Source organism: Ostrea edulis, chromosome 6 (assembly GCF_947568905.1).
Source record: "Ostrea edulis chromosome 6, xbOstEdul1.1, whole genome shotgun sequence".
In the NCBI taxonomy this organism is placed as follows: Eukaryota; Metazoa; Mollusca; class Bivalvia; order Ostreida; family Ostreidae; genus Ostrea; species Ostrea edulis.
The window spans coordinates 70,729,095-70,739,322 of record NC_079169.1 but is presented as its reverse complement, the minus strand read 5'-3'; the positions used below and the strand labels follow the sequence as shown (position 1 = coordinate 70,739,322).

General features: G+C 33.5%; 1 long non-coding RNA gene across 1 annotated transcript in view; it reads right to left on the bottom strand.

Annotated features, from left to right (window-relative positions):
* Positions 1-575, bottom strand: part of LOC130046929 (uncharacterized) — a 7,378-nt gene extending 6,803 nt beyond the window's left edge. The window contains exon 1 of the long non-coding RNA XR_008796000.1: positions 446-575. This is a non-coding gene — a long non-coding RNA (uncharacterized LOC130046929). The remainder of the gene's footprint in view (positions 1-445) is intronic.
* Between the last annotated feature and the right edge of the window lie 9,653 nt (positions 576-10,228).

Genomic DNA, 10,228 nt, shown 5'->3' with positions numbered 1-10,228 from the left:
AATAAAAGAGAATAAAAAAATGTTTTCACTCAGCAAAACATGATATATATTCATAGCAAAATCTGTGTCAGAGATCTCATTCCTTTCTGTCTAAAAAAAATTCTAATTATGTCTCCCCTCTTCCAGGGGGAGACATAGTTTTTGTACTTCATCCGTCTTTCTGTCTGTCACAAAATCTTGTGAACACTTCTCCTATATGGCTTATCGGATAGTCTTGAAACTTTGTGCAATGCTTCATTCTCATTTGTAGATGTGCATATTGGTGGGACAGGATGATCCAATTATTTTCCTTAAAGTTATAGTGGATCTAATAGGGGTGGAAGAACAGTGTCATTGTTACATAAGGGTCCAGTAAATGAAAAGACCCAGTCCCTATTGAAAATTCCCTCTAATTTAGATAACAGCTAAACTATAAGCTGATTTTCATGGTGTACAAAATGCATACCTTAAACTCTGGATATTTCAAGACAGTCCTCAAGGAAACTATTGTGAGGCAGTCCATCTTCTTGGAAGGCTGTAGTGATTGTTTTTTTGTTGTTGTTTTTTTGTCTAGCTGAATTCTGCTGAAAGAATTTATTAGTCTCACTATCAACCTTGCCATGCATTAATTTTTTTAAAGACCACACCTATAATCAAAATCAAAGCATTACTTGTTTCTAAATATATACATCAGTATCATCACCAACAAAGACAGCCTTGTCTTGAAACACAAGCTTAGTATAACATGAACCCAATCATTACAATGACCAATGTTTCAAATTTATTTATATTAACAGTCCTTGACCAGTCGAATTTGATCAATATTTTCATTAGTTTGTCACTATGAAGATACCGTAATTTTCCAACTCAGTCTCAGATAGACATACACGGAGAAAATGTGTGGCTGGATCGGGAATTGAACCTAGGGACCTCTGTGCAAGATTTTACCAGTTGGTGCCGTGACCACTCTTGTCCTGCCAGGGGTGAAATGAATCTGGATTGTGTGTCTTCGACGGCAAAAACAAATTAAAGGGAGGAATTTAGTAGTTAGGGCTACACGGACCGTGGATATCGACCTGGATAGCTCAGTGGTTAGAGCACCTGACTAGTAATGCAGGGATCCTAGGTTCGACTCCTCGTCCAGCCAAATATTTTCTCCTCCCCTATACTGCATTCCGTGACGTAACTTGCGCAGTGTTAAGTTTATACGTGTATCAAATTAAAAATCTAGGCCCACTGGCCTTCATTGTGGAATGAATAGTAGGATTGTTACATATAATGTCCGAAATTACAAACATTCACAGAAAATACCAAAGATATGACCGAAATTAAAAATTATTGAAGTCGTCAATGGAGGGACCAAAATTTTTAATGTGAATATGATAGTAGATGTCATGTATTACTGAGGTCATTTTAGCTCCTCTCTCGGTAATTTTTGTCATTTTTTTGGTAATTTCTGTAAATGGTACCGTAGTAGGTTAGTTTTGGTCATTCCTGCGCTGCGGAATGACTTACCACGTGCCCTGGCCTTGTGCTTGTTTAGCCTATATTGAATAGGTCCTATCTAGAGCTGCAAAAAACGATTCAGGTGATCCGTCAAGGGCTAGTGAAGAATCATCTGCATATTGCGATATTTTGTGTTCTGTGTTTTCTATACATATGCCTTTTATACTTTTGTTTTGTTTAATTAATATTGCAAGAATTTCTGCACATAGGATGAATAAATAAGGTGCAATGGGATCACCCTGCCTACATCCCCTTTGTATATCAAACTGTTCAGATAAGAAGCCACTCTGTAAAACTGAGGCTCTGAAATTTGTGTTTAAGATTTTTATCCATTGAATAAAGTTTTCCCCAAAACCAAAATACTTTAAAACTTTATATATGAATGACCATGACATTGAGTCGAAGGCCTTTTCGAAATCAATGAGAACTAGAAGGCCTGGGATATTATTTCTTTCAGTGTATGACATAATATCATATATAAATCGAGTATTCTCCCCTATATATCTACCTTTTAAAAAACCAGACTGTGTATCGGATATTATATAATCCAAAACTTGTTTAATTCTAAAGCTGAGACAACCAGATATAATTTTGTATAATACATTTAAAAGTGTAATTGGTCGCCAGTTTTTTAAAAACTGTCTTGGTTTGTCCCCTTTAGGTAAGCATGAAATGATTCCTAGTCTTTGCGAAATAGGAAGTTCCCTCTTATGATATATACAATTAATAGCTCTAACAACATAATATTTAATGTCATTCCAAAATTTTTTAAAGAATTCAGTTGTATAACCATCGCTACCCGGGGATTTGTTGTTTTTCATATTTTTTAATACTTTAAGAACCTCTGCTTCTTCAATATCATCCTCCAGTTTTTTGGTTGCATGTGTATCTAACTTGGGAGAATTGTAATCTGAGATGATGCTTTCCAGGTCGACATTAATTAAGTTAAAATCATTATTAGTATATAAGGCTTCATAATATTTCTTGACGCCTTCTAATATATCTGACTGATTGTAAATTGTACCAGTATCCAACTGAATTTTTTTGATAGTTTTATTTAAATAATTTCGGGATTCTAAATTACAAAAGTATTTTGAAGGTTTTTCCCCTTCCTCTATCCAACGTGCACGAGACCTTATCATGTGACCTTGTAGCTTTTCTTTTCTAATGTTTTCAAGAGCTGCTCTCTTCTCATCTAGAATATCAAAATCAATAGGAGAGTCAGACTCTAAAATTTCAATTTCGTCTAAAAGTTTCTTTTCTTTGATGTCTTTTTCTCTTTTCTTAAATGCTGAGTATGATATAGTAATTCCCCTAATTTCCATCATTAAAACCTCCAGAAATAAACTTTCATCAATATCGTTTTTGCACTGAAAATTTATATTATCTATGTTATCCAAATATTGGCTAGTAACAGATTGAATAGTTTCTTTGACCTTCATAACATATTTTTTGTCTGTTAATAAATTGTTATTAAATTTCCAAAGGCCACGCCCTCTTGTAAAGGCATTAAATTTTAATTCAAGAATAACAACAGAATGATCAGATCTATATCCTGGCTTTATGGTACAGTTTTCAACCAAATTTGACAAACTATCAGATACAAGAAAGTAGTCAAGGCGACTTTGTTTTAAGGGATTTTTTTTCCGCCATGTATAAGCTTTTTTATCTGGATTTAGCACTCTGTAGTAATCTAAAAGTTGTAAATCGTCCATGATTTCTAGAACTTTAGCACGTGCTTTGGGATTATTGATTCCACAATAGTTATAAGTATCCAGTGAAGGGTTTAATGTGAGGTTAAAGTCACCACATAGAATAAAATATTCATTGTCATATTCCAAGAAAATATTTCGTACATTTTCGTAAAATTGAGGGTTATCAGTATTAGGCCCGTATATATTAATAAGAGTTACTTTGTTTTCTTCAATTGTCATATCAAGTGCAAGTAAATTACCTTCACAATCCCTTTGTTTAGTTGTTTTACTTATTTTTCTGCGATGTCGTTGTCTGAAAATATTTTAATAGCCACAGTGAACTGTCAGGGGCTGGCAACTCCATCTAAACGTAAAGATGTTATTAATTACTTGAAACTAAAGCGTTTTTCTATTATATGTCTACAAGATACTAATTTTATTTCTGAATGTGAACCATATATTGAATCACAGTGTGGATACAAATGTATTTTTAATTCTTATATGTCAAACTCAAGGGGTGTGTGCATCTTGTTCAATAATAATTTTGAGTTTAAAATTCATGGTGTAAAAATTTCAAGTTCTTTATTACTGTAAGCCTTACAGTTTGTGGGTACAATGTATCATAAAACAGTATAAACATGGCCGTGGTACATTTACTGGAGAACATATATACGTACGTAATTACAAATATAAAAATCATGGACTACAATTTCCTCTTGGGAGTTATGCTGTTTTATATATATTTTCCAAGGTTACAAATATCTGTGAAATTTTCCGTGCAAATTAAACAATGGCAGTAATTTAAACATGGATAGTCTTTTATAGTAATATTTCTTAATATATGTTTCCGTATAATTCTGTACAGGACAAACTAATGTAAAACGGTATTCATCTTCATCATTATTCACACAAAAAGTACAGCATCTATTGTATTAGTTATAGTTGTATTGGGATGTTTACCTGCATTTTCCATGGCTAAATGGTGCGGGGATAAATTGCATTTTTTTTTTATATAATCTTTAGATACTTTACAGGGATTGATTTTCTAAGATAACATTGAAGATATAATCAATCAATTAAATATTTGTAAAATGAACATTCTCTTGAATTTTCGATCTTTGAAAAAGTCATAAAATCGTAATCATGAATGCACCGTGAAACCACAACACGATTTTCAATTATCAGAGACATTCATGCACAGGAAATAAAATATAAGCAGGTTGCACTGTTTCCAATGTCAATAATGATAATAATAACAACAAAGTTTATGCTGTACATTCTAGTAAATCTACTAATAAATGTTCTTTTACTGTTTTTAAAAATAAATTTTCCAAGCAGACACACATCCGCATTAGCATCTTTATCAAAGAAAAACTTATATATTCATCTTACTTTTAAAAATATATAGAACCCATATAAAACATCTGGACCTTCTTAATGCATGCAAGGATTAGAGCAATACTTAGTTTTGTGTTATGTAAACAAGATTCAAGTCTTGTTTATGTTTACAAACAAACCAGTGAAACGTTAATTTTGTAATTTAAAGCATTTTAATTTTGTAGTCATAAATTTAACATTTAAATCGCGCATTTTACCGTAAGAACTCTTGAAATGTGATATGCATGAATAATTAGACCGATGAATATTAAATCTGTAACCATACACTCATCTTCGCAAGCCAAGGGTTTACGATCCGCTCCGATTCTCTACTAGAAGAGAAGAGGAACGGATCGTAAACCCTAGGCTAGCGAATATATGTCATACATTTTGAAAACGTTGTAAACAAAAACAAGCCTCATGTGTGTGTGTGTGTGTGTGTGTGTGTGTGTGATATTCAAATTGTAAATTCATTATGGGCGGGCACGAACATTCGATGATATAAAATTGGAGAAGGCGCATGCGTTTCTGCGGCAGAGATGTGTTTTCTAATTGATAAAGAATGACGTCTTTTAATTATCTCTTTCTTTTTATTTATTTTATTTTTTTTTTTTTTGACAAGAATTATTATGACCACGATAAAAAAAAAAAATCCATGGTATATGTAAAACTTCCGACAAGAATTTTAAATTATCGAGACTTTTTCACTATACATTCCGCATATTGTGAGGCATTCTATAATTAGAAGATAGAAAACGCAGTGTGTGCCACGCCATCGATCTGTACGTACACGGATTGCACGAGAACTGATGTTAAACTTGATCATTACATTGAGTATCGTAAAATTTTGTCAAGATTTTCGTCATATGGTAGCGTTGGGGAAAGGGGGAGGGGGTTAGAGCCGTATTCAATGATTATTTCTGTCAAAGTTCTAATACAATGAATTCCGAGAATTTTAGAAGTAATCTATAAAAATATAAACCAACAGACACCTGGAAAGATCATGTGATGATATAAATATAATCAGGCACGTTGCATCGCATCGGTTTTTTTGTAAAGGTGGGGGGGACAGTCGGAGAAGAAGTTGGTTTCACATTTGTCTGAAAATTCTTATCTTGGAAAATTGAAAAATGAAATCAAACCTTTAAATCCTAAGTTTTTGGGGTAAGGGGACAATTATTGTTGATCTTTTATTTCAATTCATCGGGTAATCTGATGATTATATTTCCACTACACTACTATTATTTAAAAAAAAAAGGTAAGGAACCAGCATATAGATTGAAATTTAAAAAAGTCCAACTTTCTCTGTAATGGCGCCCCCTAATTTCAATTCCTGAACCCGACCATTGTACATCATTATTCTCGATAGAATTTGTACCTAGCCAGACCGGTCTTTTCGCTCAATTTTTATACCGATTTAGCTATGAAAGTTTGAAAACCCGTTGTTTTACAATTAGACTAGCTACATACATGTATTATAAAACGATAAATAAAAATCACGTTAAAATATCATTTCTTATTCATTTGTTTGACGCAAGTGAAATGAACATTTTCTCGTCTTCTTTACAACTAACAGTCTCAATAGTCATCGTAAAATAATCGTCGAGAAGCCAGAAATGTTATGGACTTAATTTTTGGCAGTTAATTTGAATAATTTCTAATCGTTGAATATTTGGGATGAAGAGATCCTTTAGCATGTTCATAGATACGAACACAGATAACAAACAAAAACATCTCTTAAATGCTTTACTGAGACCATTTACAAACTTTGTATTGGTTTTCGTATTCTCATACATAGAAAAAGATAATAATTTTATTGAACATTTGTTTTGGTTATTTTCACCCAATAGTAAATTAAATGCGAGTTTAGATAGAACCCTTAACTATATGCCCAATTTCCCCTTCACAACAAACTTTCAAGTCCTATAACAAATTAAATATTCATATGAATACTTTATATCTTACGAAAATTTATCAATAACTATGGGGCGTTAGTAAACAAACCCTTCACCCATCCTTTTTAAAAAGCTTACCTGAGGTAAGTTAAGCTCATGTGATATTAGCTGCAATAATGTAGCCCTATCCAATTTTTTTTTATTCTGACGTTTTCCTCTCCCTAAAAAAAAAAAAAAAAAAAAAAAAAAAAAAAAAAAAAAATCAGAGAGGGCTACATTATTGCAGCTAATGTGATATGGGTGCTGCTTTAGTATTTAGTGCTCTTTTTTTTTTTTTATCCCAATGGTCATTAATTGAATTCAAGAATTTATTTTCATATTTTTATGAAATGAAAAATTAGAATGGTTGATATTAAAGCATTTACTGTAATTACAAATAACACTAAGAATGTGCTTTGTGAGTGAAAAGCAAGGCAAGAAAGGGGTGAAAATGAAAGGTCGCCGAATTATTACGTCACAATGTACAGCACGTCATAAAGTGTACGACGTAACACATTCTCCCTTGCGACTAAACATACAGTACCGTGAGCTTGCTTGGAAGTGATACATCAGATAAAAGTAAAGCGAATGGAAAATCAAAAGATGATTTCTGGAAATGTTCTCCGTTCTATGGCAGACGACAATGATTTGAAAAATGACTTTGTACCTTATGAACAGGTTAAGGACACCATCTCGAAAATTGAAATCCTAAAAGGTGCTAATGCAAATGCTTCATCATTCCTGCCGTCATGGGCTGACGATGAATACTTCATGCAGTTACACAAACCAAAGAAAATAAAGAAGAGAGATGTGTTTGAGACAAGCATGGAAACTGGAGAGGCAGTGCTGGAGAAAGAGTCACATGATAAGACAACTGTTGGGAGCTCTCTGGATGCAGAAAACGGACAAATCAAACATTCTATTCCTGAGATCAGTGGCGAAGAACTTGGTATAAAAACAGAGGATGTTACAACATACATCCTGAGCATTGTCGAAAAGGCATGTGCAATAGTTCTTAAAGATACGACAGTCCAGAAACTAGATCAGGATGACGGCAGTGTTGTGGTAGGAACAAAAAATGTGAACACTGCAGATGCGAGCCAGGAAATGAAAAACGAGTGTCTACAGAAACCTGTAAAATTACAAGAGATTAAACAGAAAATCAAGCCGGTCAAAAGTGAACTGGTCAAACCTGGGGAGCTTGTGGCATTAGAAACAGGGAAAATATCAAAGTTTATTCCCCGAAAGCTGTTTCTATCCAGTATAGAAAGATTTAAATTTGCACCAGATACCCGGGATTCCACCAAAAACCAAGAAGCCAAGACCAAGCCCATGAAACCAAGGCCTTTACCGTATAGTTTTTTCTGCACCACGGGACTTTCTCCTGCGGAAGAACCCCGTGTGGTGAGACCGCGGAGAACATGGAGGGATCGCATTCTCAGATTTCTTGGATTTAAAAGATAGACATTCTGAAAATTATGAAGATAGAAAATTGATTTTAAAGGATTTTTCGGCATTTTACAAACGTGTATGTATGTTGATGGTGTTCTTAAACGGATTAAATTTGTTTTCAAACTGTTATACCTCCTAGTTGTCCTCATTCTCACTCTAAATACTGTGAAGCATTAAGACGTAAGCACATTCATCTAAATTTAGTTAACAAATGGTGTACCCGAGGTGTGCACAAAACAAAACGTTCCAAGTATTTAATGAATATAAAACGAGCAAAAAAATCACCATTTTTGTATGACGTATAACAAGGTGTGTGTGTGTGTGTGTGTGTGTTATATATGTGTGTGCACAACAAATGATAAAACTCTCTACAGCGAGCGTCTGTCATAATGAATGACCTTAATTTTTGTTTGAAACCTTTTAAACACATTAGACAGTATAGACTTTGATCATTAAAAGAAAAACAAAAGTGAGGGAAACCGTGAATCAGTCCCTTTCTCATACTCTAAATTCAGGTATCAAAGAAAATTGACAACGTTTGAACCATCTTTCAAACTCTCCTATTTTATTTCACTGCAAGGTAGCAACAGGGAGGGGCAACTGTAACAACTCGGCTATATCCGTATGCGATTCGTAAATTATGGACCCCCCCCTCCCTTTTCTCACATGATAAGGTACATTTTTCGTTATTTTCATATGTAAAATAGATATATGCATATGGCTGACCCACCACCACCATCATCATCACCGCCACCACAACTTTCTGTGAGCAGTAGTCATTCATATTGGAAATATACGAATGTAAACTTGACCTGATCCCCCCCCCACCTCCACCATGATTTTTAGAATTTTTAAATTTGTGCAAATTTTATTTCTTTTAATTTTAATTTTTACGAAAGCCCATTGAGCTCATTCTCGTGGCTGAATTTTTTTTTCGCGTTATAAAGCGAAGCTTTCGCGAATAAACGCTCAATATCAAAAACAGTAGCATGAAATAATTTGTTCATTACAATGAAGAAAAATAACGATAAACTTGTCCAGCTGTACTTTGTAATTTTGTATATGATATAATTTGACTGCTTTAAGGAGATCATCTTATATTGACCTTTAATTTTGTTGTACATATTTTGTGTTATTAATTGTCACATAGGAGAGGTCTTTCTAGACAATAAAATATGTTAAAACCAAACCAAAAGCATATCAAATGGCAAAATTATAAAACAGGTAATTACAAAGGTTGCTGTGAGAAGTCTATGGGTTTTTTCAAAAGATGACAGCCAAGGGACATTACGTGTGGATCCAGAATTTGTGGTTAGGGGGCGCAACTTTGAGGCAGAGGGTCTGGGGGCCACCAGTGGTGGAGACCTAGGAGGCGAAGCCCCCTTAAATCTCCTGGATTTTACAGATTTTATAGGGTTTGAAATATGTCTCCTATGTAGTCATTTTTATTATTTTCTGTCAATTTTAATAAGGTGAAATTGATACAATGACGCAAATTTTAAGGGTTTTTGGAAAAAATGTAAGTTCTCCTAATAAAAGTTATTTAATAAATCAAAAGATTTTGTCATTTATTTCTCCAAGAGTGCACAAAATTATTGCTTCTTGTATCGTTTACATTGTTCTAAACAAGAGACCACGATTTACTGCTACTCCATAACCGTTGAAAAGTGGATTCATCTTTTATTGGAATAACTTAGGTCACTTACGTGCTTTCTAGACACATTCTGGGATTTTTTCAGGATATCAAATGAATCAAAAGCAAATGTAGATTAAGTATGTATTACTCAATAACAGAACAAATTCAGAGATTTATTAGTTGATAGATCTTTGAAATTCTGTATCTTAATTTCAATAGACGAAAATTTATACCCCCTAATTAAAAGCTGCTGTTAGCAAAGCAACACTGGTATTAATTACAAATATGAATTCTACTTTGCATTCAATAAAACTTTAATAGTATATAGGCCTACAACAAAAAATTCTTAAATGTGCGTGAATAGATTGTAGGCGTGTTAGCGTGCGCATAGTTCTTTACTTTAAGATTACTTATAAATGCATAAACGTTAGTGCTCGCTCATTGTATTAATCTTGAATTCCTATTTTTGCAAAACTCCAACTATATAGAATTTTTCGCGTTATAACGTAAAAGTTGCGCGTTATAACGCGAAAGTTACGCGTTTATTCGCGAAAGTTTTTTTCCTCAACTACGAAAATGAGCTTAATGGGCTTTCGTAGTTTTTGATATATTTTTATGTGCTTGTCGAGAATTAGACAACTGTGAAATCA